General features: G+C 42.6%; 1 protein-coding gene and 1 long non-coding RNA gene across 4 annotated transcripts in view; one reads left to right on the top strand and one right to left on the bottom strand.

Moving 5' to 3' along the window:
• Window positions 1-3,648, bottom strand: part of ERAP1 (endoplasmic reticulum aminopeptidase 1) — a 33,778-nt gene extending 30,130 nt beyond the window's left edge. The window contains exon 1 of one of the 3 annotated variants that reach the window (XM_011378361.2): window positions 3,492-3,570. The gene's annotated coding sequence lies outside the window, so the exon portion shown is untranslated. Of the gene's footprint in view, window positions 1-3,491 lie in introns of all 3 variants that reach the window. The other 2 variants (XM_023523487.1, XM_011378369.2) reach the window with 2 other exon arrangements.
• Window positions 3,642-6,539, top strand: LOC111731719. The gene is made up of 2 exons (XR_002777270.1): window positions 3,642-3,776; window positions 5,546-6,539. It is a non-coding gene; the product is annotated as an uncharacterized LOC111731719 (long non-coding RNA).
• The last annotated feature ends 3,084 nt before the right edge of the window (window positions 6,540-9,623 follow it).

Here is a 9,623-nt window from a genome sequence, read left to right on the forward strand (position 1 = left end):
CTCCTGGACATTTGGATCAGATGAGAGGAGTAGTAATGCAATGTGGATCCCTCAAAATAATCGTGGTACATGAGATTCTCCCTCCATGTCAGTGGTTTTCAACTCTGGCTCCATATTGATGTCATCTAGGAAACTTTAAAAATAACTATTGCCTGGATCCCTCTCTAGAACAATTAAACAATAATCTATGAGGATGAGGTCAAAGCATCATAATTTTTTTTTAAAACTTCCCAGAAATTCTATTGAAGAGCCAGATTGAGAACTACTAGGTAATCCTTGCTAAACCCTGGTTTTATCCCTTGAGACCTGCGTGGGGGGATACTAGTTCAAGGTAATTACTGACATGCTTTCCTGACCCCTCATTTTCCATCCTGACCAAACATAGTTAAAGGCACCTACCTCCCTCTCCCCATACAGCAGATCCACAGGCTGAACAGAAAGAATACCAACACAGTAGACACAGGCAACCAGGAAACACCATAATCCCATTTCAAAAGGCACCACCCAAATAAGACAGAAAAGAGACAGGACAGGAAGAACAGGTTTTTTTGTTTTTGAGTTTCTTGCTTGTTTGTATTTTTTTTTTTTTTTTTGGTCTAGGAACCAACTAAAGAATGCTTCCAGCCACAGAAGATTGGAACAATTTGGAAATGAATAAAAATTAAACACCAAAATAGTAAAGAGTTCCTGCCCCTACCTCCTCAGGCAGAATCTCAGGGCAGGGGGAGAATGGTAGGTTTCTCTTGAAGTTGGGGGACCAGACGTAAAGAGAACTTGTGTGATGCTTCCATTTGGAATTTCTGATGGCAATAGCTTAGTGGGTGTGGTCCATGCCACAAGATGGTTGAGAGTGCAGTGAAGGTGGTAAGTTCAAGCATGTGAGGATTCTGGAAGTCCCTGAGTGTTCTCCAACAGCCAAGGGGAGATCTAAAAATTCCAACTGGTTCTGAGCTGACAGCAAGGCCCATGGGCTGCTGAAGGGGTTGGCAGTGGGACCTTGCATCGAAGACTCTGCAGGGTTGAGTCCATGGGGGAAGGGGGCCAAAGAGAACATGGTTGCATCTCAAGGAGGATGCAATGCCAGGAAACCACAATGGAACATGTAATACAGACAGCATAAATGGCAGAATACATATATGCATATACATACATATATAACTACATTAATTATATATGTGTGTATATAATGCATAACTATATATTATTTGATACACACCTACACGTACAAGGCTTACAGTCAGAAAAGCAAGCCTGGCTTTGAGTTCTTACTCTGCCCTGTATTGTGTGACCTTGGGCAGGTGATTTAATTCCAGTTTCATTTTCTTCATGTGTAATATGAGTTAACAGCTGTCTCACAGATGGTTGGGAAGACTGAGTTAAAATATTTTCAATCACTCATTCCGCAAATATTTATTGAGGGCCAAGAGTTTTGCTGGCCACTAGCAGTACAAGACAGCACAGGTCCATGACCTTGAAGAGCTTACAATATGTGTGTGGGGTGGGGGGTGGGGAAGAGATTTTTAACAAGTTGACACAAATATACACACACATATATAGCTACCAACAACGATTAACTATAAAGGAAAAAGCATACACATATACTGAAAGAGAATAACAGGACACACCAATGTACACTGGGGTTCTCATATATTCAGCTGAGATTTTAAGGACAAATTCATGTTAGCTAAGAAAAGAGTTTCCCAGACAGAGGGAACAGCAATCATATTTGCAGGCTCAGAGGTAGTAGAGAATGCTGGTTATGAAAGCCAATGAACCTGATGCACACAGCATGCAGCAGGAAAGATGCACCTAGAGAGTTAAGCAGGGGTCAGACCACCATGCAGCCTTGTAGGCCTGCGAAGAAGTTTGGATTCTATCCTAAGGGCAATGAGAACCCAGAGGGTTTTGATCTTGGAGATCTTAGGATCCAGTTCACACTTTAAGAAAATCACCCTGGTTGCCGTGTGGAACAAGGAGAACTGGAAAGGAGAAAGAGTGAAGAGTGAAGGCTAAGAGACCAGTTAGAAAGTAGTCTAGACGAAGTAAGTTAGTGGTTTATACTGGGGTGGTGCCAACAGAGAGAAGGAGAGGGGGCTGGGGAGGGGAGAGACACAGAGACACAGAGACACAGGGAGGTGGATGGATTCAACATCTGAAGTGGGAGGTAAGAGAAAAAACGCATCAGGATTGCTGCCAGGTTACTAGAAAGAACATCTGGATAGTCATAGGTGCCCTTTACATTGATGGCAAAGATCCGAAGTGGAAAAGATTTAAAAGGAAAGAGAGGGAATCAGGGGTTCATTTACTAGTATGTTTAATTTGTGCTGATGTCTATGAGATATCCAAGGGGAAATATCAAGAAGGCAGTTGAATACACAGATTTAGAGTACAGACAGGGGTTTAAAGGACTTTCCTGCACTTGACTGTACTTCTTTAAAAAAATTTTTTTTAAATTAAGTTTATTGGGGTAATATTGGTTAATACAATTATATTCCTTTAAAATTTTTAAAAATATTTTTCTTTGGCACCTGATCTTACCAAGGCATCTTTCACAGTCAGTGTTGTCAATGAAAGTGTAATAATAGCAGAGTACCTAAATATACTTACAGTCAGGAAGAGTTCCATTTACTTTAGAAACTTTATTTAGTCTGCCTTTGGTAATTCTGACTTTTCCCACTCACACAGGAAGTCAGGGGCAACTAGTTTTGGGTTAGCTCACCATTCCCTTTATTGGGACACTATGGAATACGAAATCGATCATCGAGAGATAATGGACTTTCTTCCAAAATGTTCTGAACAATGAAATTTAAAAGCACAGATAATAACTTGTCACTGCTGGTAAACAATAGGTAGGAAATATGAATTCGCTCAAACTTGAGAGCTTTATCTCAATAGAACCCGGCTAGGGCCAGAGTGAAATAAAAACAGACAATCGCTGGCAAGAAGTACAGAAGCAAGGAGAGAACTGAAGATTCTTAAGACACGGACGCTGATCTCGCTCCCAACCCCGACCAGCCCAATAATAAACCCAAAGCCATGTTCACCTCTCTGGCAACTATTCGCAAGGTGTCATCCTCTGCTGGACCCCACCACCTACCCAACCCTCCAACTGGCCCTCCTAGGAGTCTGGAGGACGGGGCAGCTGGCAGTAACCCACCCACGAGGCGGAGCGCAGAGGGAGGCTGCTGCTTGTCAGGAAGTGGCGTAGCCAAGAGAGCGCTCGAATTAGGCGCGCCGGCCCTGTGCTCTCTAACTTCTGGTGGAGAGGGACCCCGGCAGGCTGGCTCGGCCGCCGCCCCCGCCGCCCTCCCCTTGGAGTTGAGCCGAGGCCCCACGACTCCACCCTGACACCCGTTGCAGTTTGCCAGCCCTCCCCCTGCCCCCGCGCCCCAGGCCTCCCGGGAGGAGACTGGTGGGACGCCGCGGATGCGCCCTTCTCCGGCCAGGCAGCCTCCTCCCCGCTGGGCGCACCGGGCATGGGCACGCAGTACCTGGGGGTCTGTGACCCCGCCGGCTCACCCTCGCTCCACCGCCGCCTGCTTCTTCCGGCCCAGGACCGAAAGTGAAAGTGGAACCGGGGGAGCGGCAGGCGGGCCCTAAGGGCGCGTGGGCCCGACCCCTGGCAGCTGCGCGGGGAGCCCCGCTGAGGTCGGAGCTGGGGAAGGGGAGGCCCAGGAATGGTTCCGCAGGAGGAGACCACCGTTCCCAAGAGGGGAATTCACGAATGAGTGCTGCACACCAGGGAAGCAGTGAGGTTGCAATACAGGGGGGACCAGGTGGGAAGGAGCACCCCTTTCTGAATGCGGATCATTTTCTCTGCGTGTGTCTGTGGGTATTTTTTTCACTAGTGGCCTTTGGTGTGGCAGCGGTTGGAGACTTGAGAGGGCGGGTGTTTTGGAGGAGACCAAGGCCTTACCGGAGCTCGCTTTCCTACCAAGCCAGGACGGGCCCCACCCCCATTGGACACAACTGGTGTCCATCATCTCGTCTTTGCAAATAGGCTGAGAGCTTTAGGCTTGCCTCGGAAAGGCACGCGAACCCAGACAAATTCTTTGATCCTGAAAAATTCTGAACCCTCTGGGCTTTGGGTAAAGGATTTCACTAGGAAACGCCTCAAAGGAAGAAGCATTGTTATAGATGGCCCCCGGAACTTGCCCACCACTCCCCAGGGGGATTTGGACCCCCAAAATTTGCTACTCCCCACATTAAAACGTCTCGTTTTTTTCAAATCAAATAACCATTTCTACCCTGCCCCTTGTTTAAAATGTACAAAAAAAGTTTGTCTTTAAACAGTTGAGTGTAAATGAGGTAACAAGCCAAGAAAACAAACGTGCATACTCACCAAATGCTCCAAGTTGGTGAGAGTGCCGTGCGTGGTCCCTCTGGGACTTTCTCCTACTATATCCAGGCTTTCTCCTGTCACTTCCCTCTTACCTTCCTTCTCTTTGAGAACTAGTGTTTCAAGTCACTGAAACAGTATTTCTCCATTCTTTTTTCTCTAATCTTATGCTTCCTTTCAAAAAACATATTTTGTTCTGCATACTCCCTCCAGTCAAGGACATTTTGTAATATAAAATTAACACCTTGTCTCCAGGCCCAACCAGAGTGGGATCAAAGAAAGTTGTTTTTTGTTTTGTTTTGTTTTGTTTGTTTGTTTGTTTACTAAAATTCAACAAAAACCAGGGCATTGGGATCAGGTAATTTCACAATTGTGACAGGGGTGTCAGTGGTTAGCTATAGCCTCCAAAGCCTCCAGGTGTCAGTGAGTGATCCCAATTTGCTCAGATGAGAGCTTCTTATCCAGTAAACTCTTGTATTTCTTTGCTTTTATATTTATATATTTTTAATGCGATAGTTTCCTTTAGTTTTGAATACAGTTTTTAAAAAGATTCTGGATTTTAATCAAGAGGGGTTCAATTTTGCTCTAATTGATCAAATCAGTTCTGCCTTCATTAGCTTTTAGTCGATTCATATCAGCACTTGGCTTATTTCTTCCCTTTTGCTCCCAAAGCTGCTGCCATTTTGATATTACTATACTCCTTTTTGATATATTATCTTACTTAGAATCATGATACAGAAAACACACAAAAGCAGAGCTGCTCCAATTAAGTGGAACAGCCCTACCCATTCAGTCTTTTCCAGCCGCCTCCCAATGCCCGCCCCCCACACACCCCTACCTCCCCACTCCCTGCCAACATACACTGTGGTCCTTGAGACACCTCCACAGGCTCCTTTGGCCCCAGAACTCAATTTTTTAAATATCAGTTTAAAAAGGAATAGCAATGCCCCTCATACTTGATATTCTTGGTACAGAAGATGACACTTTTTTTCCTATATGTCAAATTTCAGGACAGCTCTGCTCAATAAAATCTATACTATTTTATTAATAATCAGAAACAAGAAAGACGATATAGATGCCAAGTTAAAAGATAGACTGTTCTAAAACAGACCACTGAGCTTATAACGACTAATAAATTCTAATAAATTATGAAATAAATTTACATAATATTCTTTCTTACTGGATCTTTGCAATGTATTTGTGTAGTTATCTTGGAGCTCAATTTTTCTAGAGTGAGGATTTGAAGATGGAAAGTGACCTACCAGGAGACACCACAGGGAGAGAGCCTGCTCTAAAGTTAAGCTAATTCACAGGAAAGCAGAGGTGACAGAGACAGAGACAGAAGGAGTAACCTCACTGAAGTCCTCAGATCCAGCTGTCCTGAGCAAGTCCAACTCTTAGACTTTCCAGTCAAGAGAACCAATGAATTCATTTCTCAATTTAGCCAGTTTGAGTCAGGCTTCGGAAAGAGTCCTGAGTCACCCTTATGGCAAGCACTAAAGAAGGAAGCAATGGGTGCAAGCTTTGTGGAAAAAACTAGATTTCTTACCAAGTGGCCAAACCTGCTGTCAGGCTTTTAGGACTGCTGGGTCCTGCAGAGAATTCTGGGAGACTGGAGGACTGATCACATGTTTCTCGTTTTCCCTCCCTCCTCAGACATCTGTTAGATAAACTGCCACCTAAGGTAACCTGAGCATGTCTCCAGTTCTTGCAGCCTGATAGAATCGAGGGGAGAGTGGGTACTCTTCCCTCCCTCCTTATCACTCTGTATTCCTATTGCTGTTCCCTTTGCTCATTTCAGTAAGAAGGTAAATCATCATAATAATATATTTTAAAATTTGCATTTCTTTCATTGCTAATGAGACTGATGCAGATTAAACATGTTGATTAGATGTTTTTACTTATTTCCTCTTTTGAGAATTATATGTTTATGCTCATTGCCCATTTATCTACTGGAAAATCATAGCTTAGTTATATAAAAATTATCTATGACACACAAGAGAAAACCATGAATCTATTAAAGATGTAAAGTATCACAGTCAGTAAGGCTCTGTTGTTTCAAAGCAATCTCACAAATGTCTAGATGAATCATGTCAAGTTTTTATAAAATCCAGCCCTGTGCCTATATTATTTGAGATGTTAGAGTTTACCTGATATTGTCAAACTAAACATTAAAGCAAATCTTGCTTCAGAAAACCTAGTATTCATGCTTTATCTTGTCTATGTCACCCTCTGCCACAGCAACTGCACAAAGAATGAGTTATCCAGCCAGGAGTGAGTATAATTTTGTATATGCAAAAAGGAATAATTAGAATATTGGGATGAAAAAATAGATTTGTCTCCTGTTTTTTCCTAAAGAACCACAGCCTCATGCTATCAAACAATTCTCATGCTCTCTCACATACTGAGGAAGGATGGAAGAATCTGCCTGCCACATCAGTGTTACTGCGCACTGAAGATATTTCTGTTATTTTAACCAAAGGATGTGAACAGTCTATGTCCTTGAGGCAGAGAAGGATATATAGATCAGGAAAATAATTGATGAAGGAATAATTGAAAAAAAAACTGGAGAGATCCAAAGAACTAACCAGCTCCAGAAGCAGGGCTAACCCAAATCCATCTCAGGATGGAAGTTTGAGAATCTTGGCTGGTATCCATTACTCACCAATATTATGAGGAGGGAAAGCATCTAGGACTGAGCAGGTGGATCAGCCAAAGATGTAAAAATGAAACTCTAGTTAAATTCATGAGAAATCCAGCCCTTCTGTTTCTGTAACATTGTGCTATTTTTTTTTTTTTTCTCTTTGCTTCCCAGTCCTGGTGGTAGATTGCTAAACTTTTATAGAATCCAGTCCAACATTTCCCGCTCTACAGGATAAAAATTATAAAATCATAGTACTGTATAGTAAAATTTTATATTATTCATTTAATCTCTATAGTACACTGCAAAGCAAATAAAATGCCCAAACTATTGAAGGCCTCTCTCTCTATCCCCTTCTCTCTTGCCAGTTACATATTAATAGCTGCAGTGAGTAGAGGCAAAATAATGTACCAAAATAACTTAGTGAACTTGTTTAAAAATATTTATATATTTGTGATCTCCACCCTGAGAAATTCAGATACTATAGATCTTGATTGATATATACTATAAAATTCAAGGGCTAGTATAAGCTTTTGTTGAGGGAAAAAAAAAGGGGGGGCTTGATCACTGCTGCACTCAAGAGTAAAGGATATTCTTCACACCTTAACCAGAAAAAGTGGGAGGATTCATGAACTCCCTAGGGCTGGCCCTCCAAAGCTGGTGGTATCAGCTGTTGGAGTTCTGGAACCTACAAGGAACTACTGGAGACAGTGCAGATAGAGAAAGGAAGAGAGGAGGACAGAGTCTGGAGTCTGCCATGGTTGTTAACAACTGTCAAGCTCATTCCCTCACACTCTTCTTCTTAACCAGCTAAGAACTTGAGAAGTGCAAGCTTGAAGATCAAAGTAGGGAGACAGTGCAAGGAAAGGACTAGAGAGGCCATTCTGTTTGTGGTATTTGATCTCCTGAATCCTCAGTTTTGAAAGAGACTGAACAGTGAGAAATTAATAAATGTTAACTGTTTAAAGAGTACGAACTCTAAGGAGAAAGATGGCCCATAGATAGGAGAACTATGGGATCCTGCAGCTGTGGAGGGACAGATTACTAGCATAAACCGGGGCTCATAATTAGTAAAGCAGAAGGCAAGGAAGCTCACAGTTGCTGGTCAGTCCAGAGCATGTAATGGGACAGAGAAGGGTGGAAAGTGGGTCTGGAGGGCAAATAGAAGATCTCCAGTATGGACATTTTGAATAATAGCAGGTATTGCCTAGGAATCTAACTAACCACATTTCACTTAGGGACTGTGATCACCTCCCAATTCACCTGTTCATTGAAAGCAATAATTCCAGCTTCACTTCATGTTTTGTATCCATGTAATTACAAAGAAAGGGGGGGAAATAAAACAACCAAAAGGCCAGTCAGAATTCATTCACAGAGAACAGAATCCATTTAAGCCATTTAATCAGAAAAGGATTTATTCCAGGCTATTACATGACTTTCATAATCATTGGGAAGACTTAAAAAACACATGCTAGAGAGAGCTTCCAGGAACAAATCCCAAAGCCACAATATAGAACTTGGCCACCACTGATGCTGCTTCTTTTGCCATGACCCAGAAGCCATCTGTTAAATTGGGCAGCTGCTATCACAACTGCTGGCTCCAGAACCAGCCATGGATGCTACAGTCTGTCCCAATAAAGTGAATATCTCAAGCCCTGCTTCTCTTCCCACTTAACTAGTTCCAAATTCAAGCTCTTACTAGTGCTTCTGTTTGGCAGAGCCCAACTCACATCCAGAACCTAGGAGCAAGGGAGGCTAGGAAGTGAAGTATTTGCTTTCCAGACTGTGTGGGGTGAGGAATTCTGAAAGGAGTTTAGAAGATGTACTCAGTGAGCTAATCACATAATCACCACAAATGTTAAACTGTATTGAAGCTGAGCAAATAAAAAAAGAAATAAGACAATTATGAGGAGGCCTCAAGTAATTTTGAATGTTTTTATGGACAAGGAATCTTTTGGGGAGAAATCAATTGTAGGTTTAGATTATGAGAGGCCTGGGACACTCGGGAATGTGATAAATATTTAAATTCGTGATATAACTACATTACGAAGCATCAAGTTATGATTTGGTATCTTTTAAATGTCTCTCTAGGGGCTCTTTGTTTTCCCCCTTTGGTTATTCAGCACCCCGTCTTTCCCTCCTGGTAAATGCATAGTCACACGACTGAATCTCAGTCTGGGATGAACATGGCACTCCCATGCTCTAGCTACAGTGATCCATCCAAGGATTGGCACATGAGCAAAGCTAGAGCAGAGGCCTTGCTCAGGATTAGTCTGGCTGAAGCTAACAGGGAAGCTTTTTTTTTTTTTCTTTGTGATCCCAATACTGAAAGAACGTGGCCTTAGAGTTAACCCACTGTTGGACAATGCCTAAGAAAGTGAAACCGACAGCAAAGTGGAAAAGAGAAATGAGAAGGCTGAGTTTGAGACAATTCTTTGTTGTATGAATTTTCAGATTTCACCCTTAGGATCTGGAGCTGTCTTCTTCCTGCGGCTGTTTCTACATTTTGTGAGCCATCCAGTATCCTTCTGATAAATTCGCTCTTTTGGATTAAGATCATTTGGTTGATTTGGTTATCAGTGGCAAGCAATTTTAAGAGTTATAACAAGTGGCAGTCTCAAGTTTATAACCTACTAGTTCCAC

This window comes from Pteropus vampyrus, unplaced genomic scaffold, assembly GCF_000151845.1.
Source record: "Pteropus vampyrus isolate Shadow unplaced genomic scaffold, Pvam_2.0 Scaffold11, whole genome shotgun sequence".
Classification (NCBI taxonomy): domain Eukaryota; kingdom Metazoa; phylum Chordata; class Mammalia; order Chiroptera; family Pteropodidae; genus Pteropus; species Pteropus vampyrus.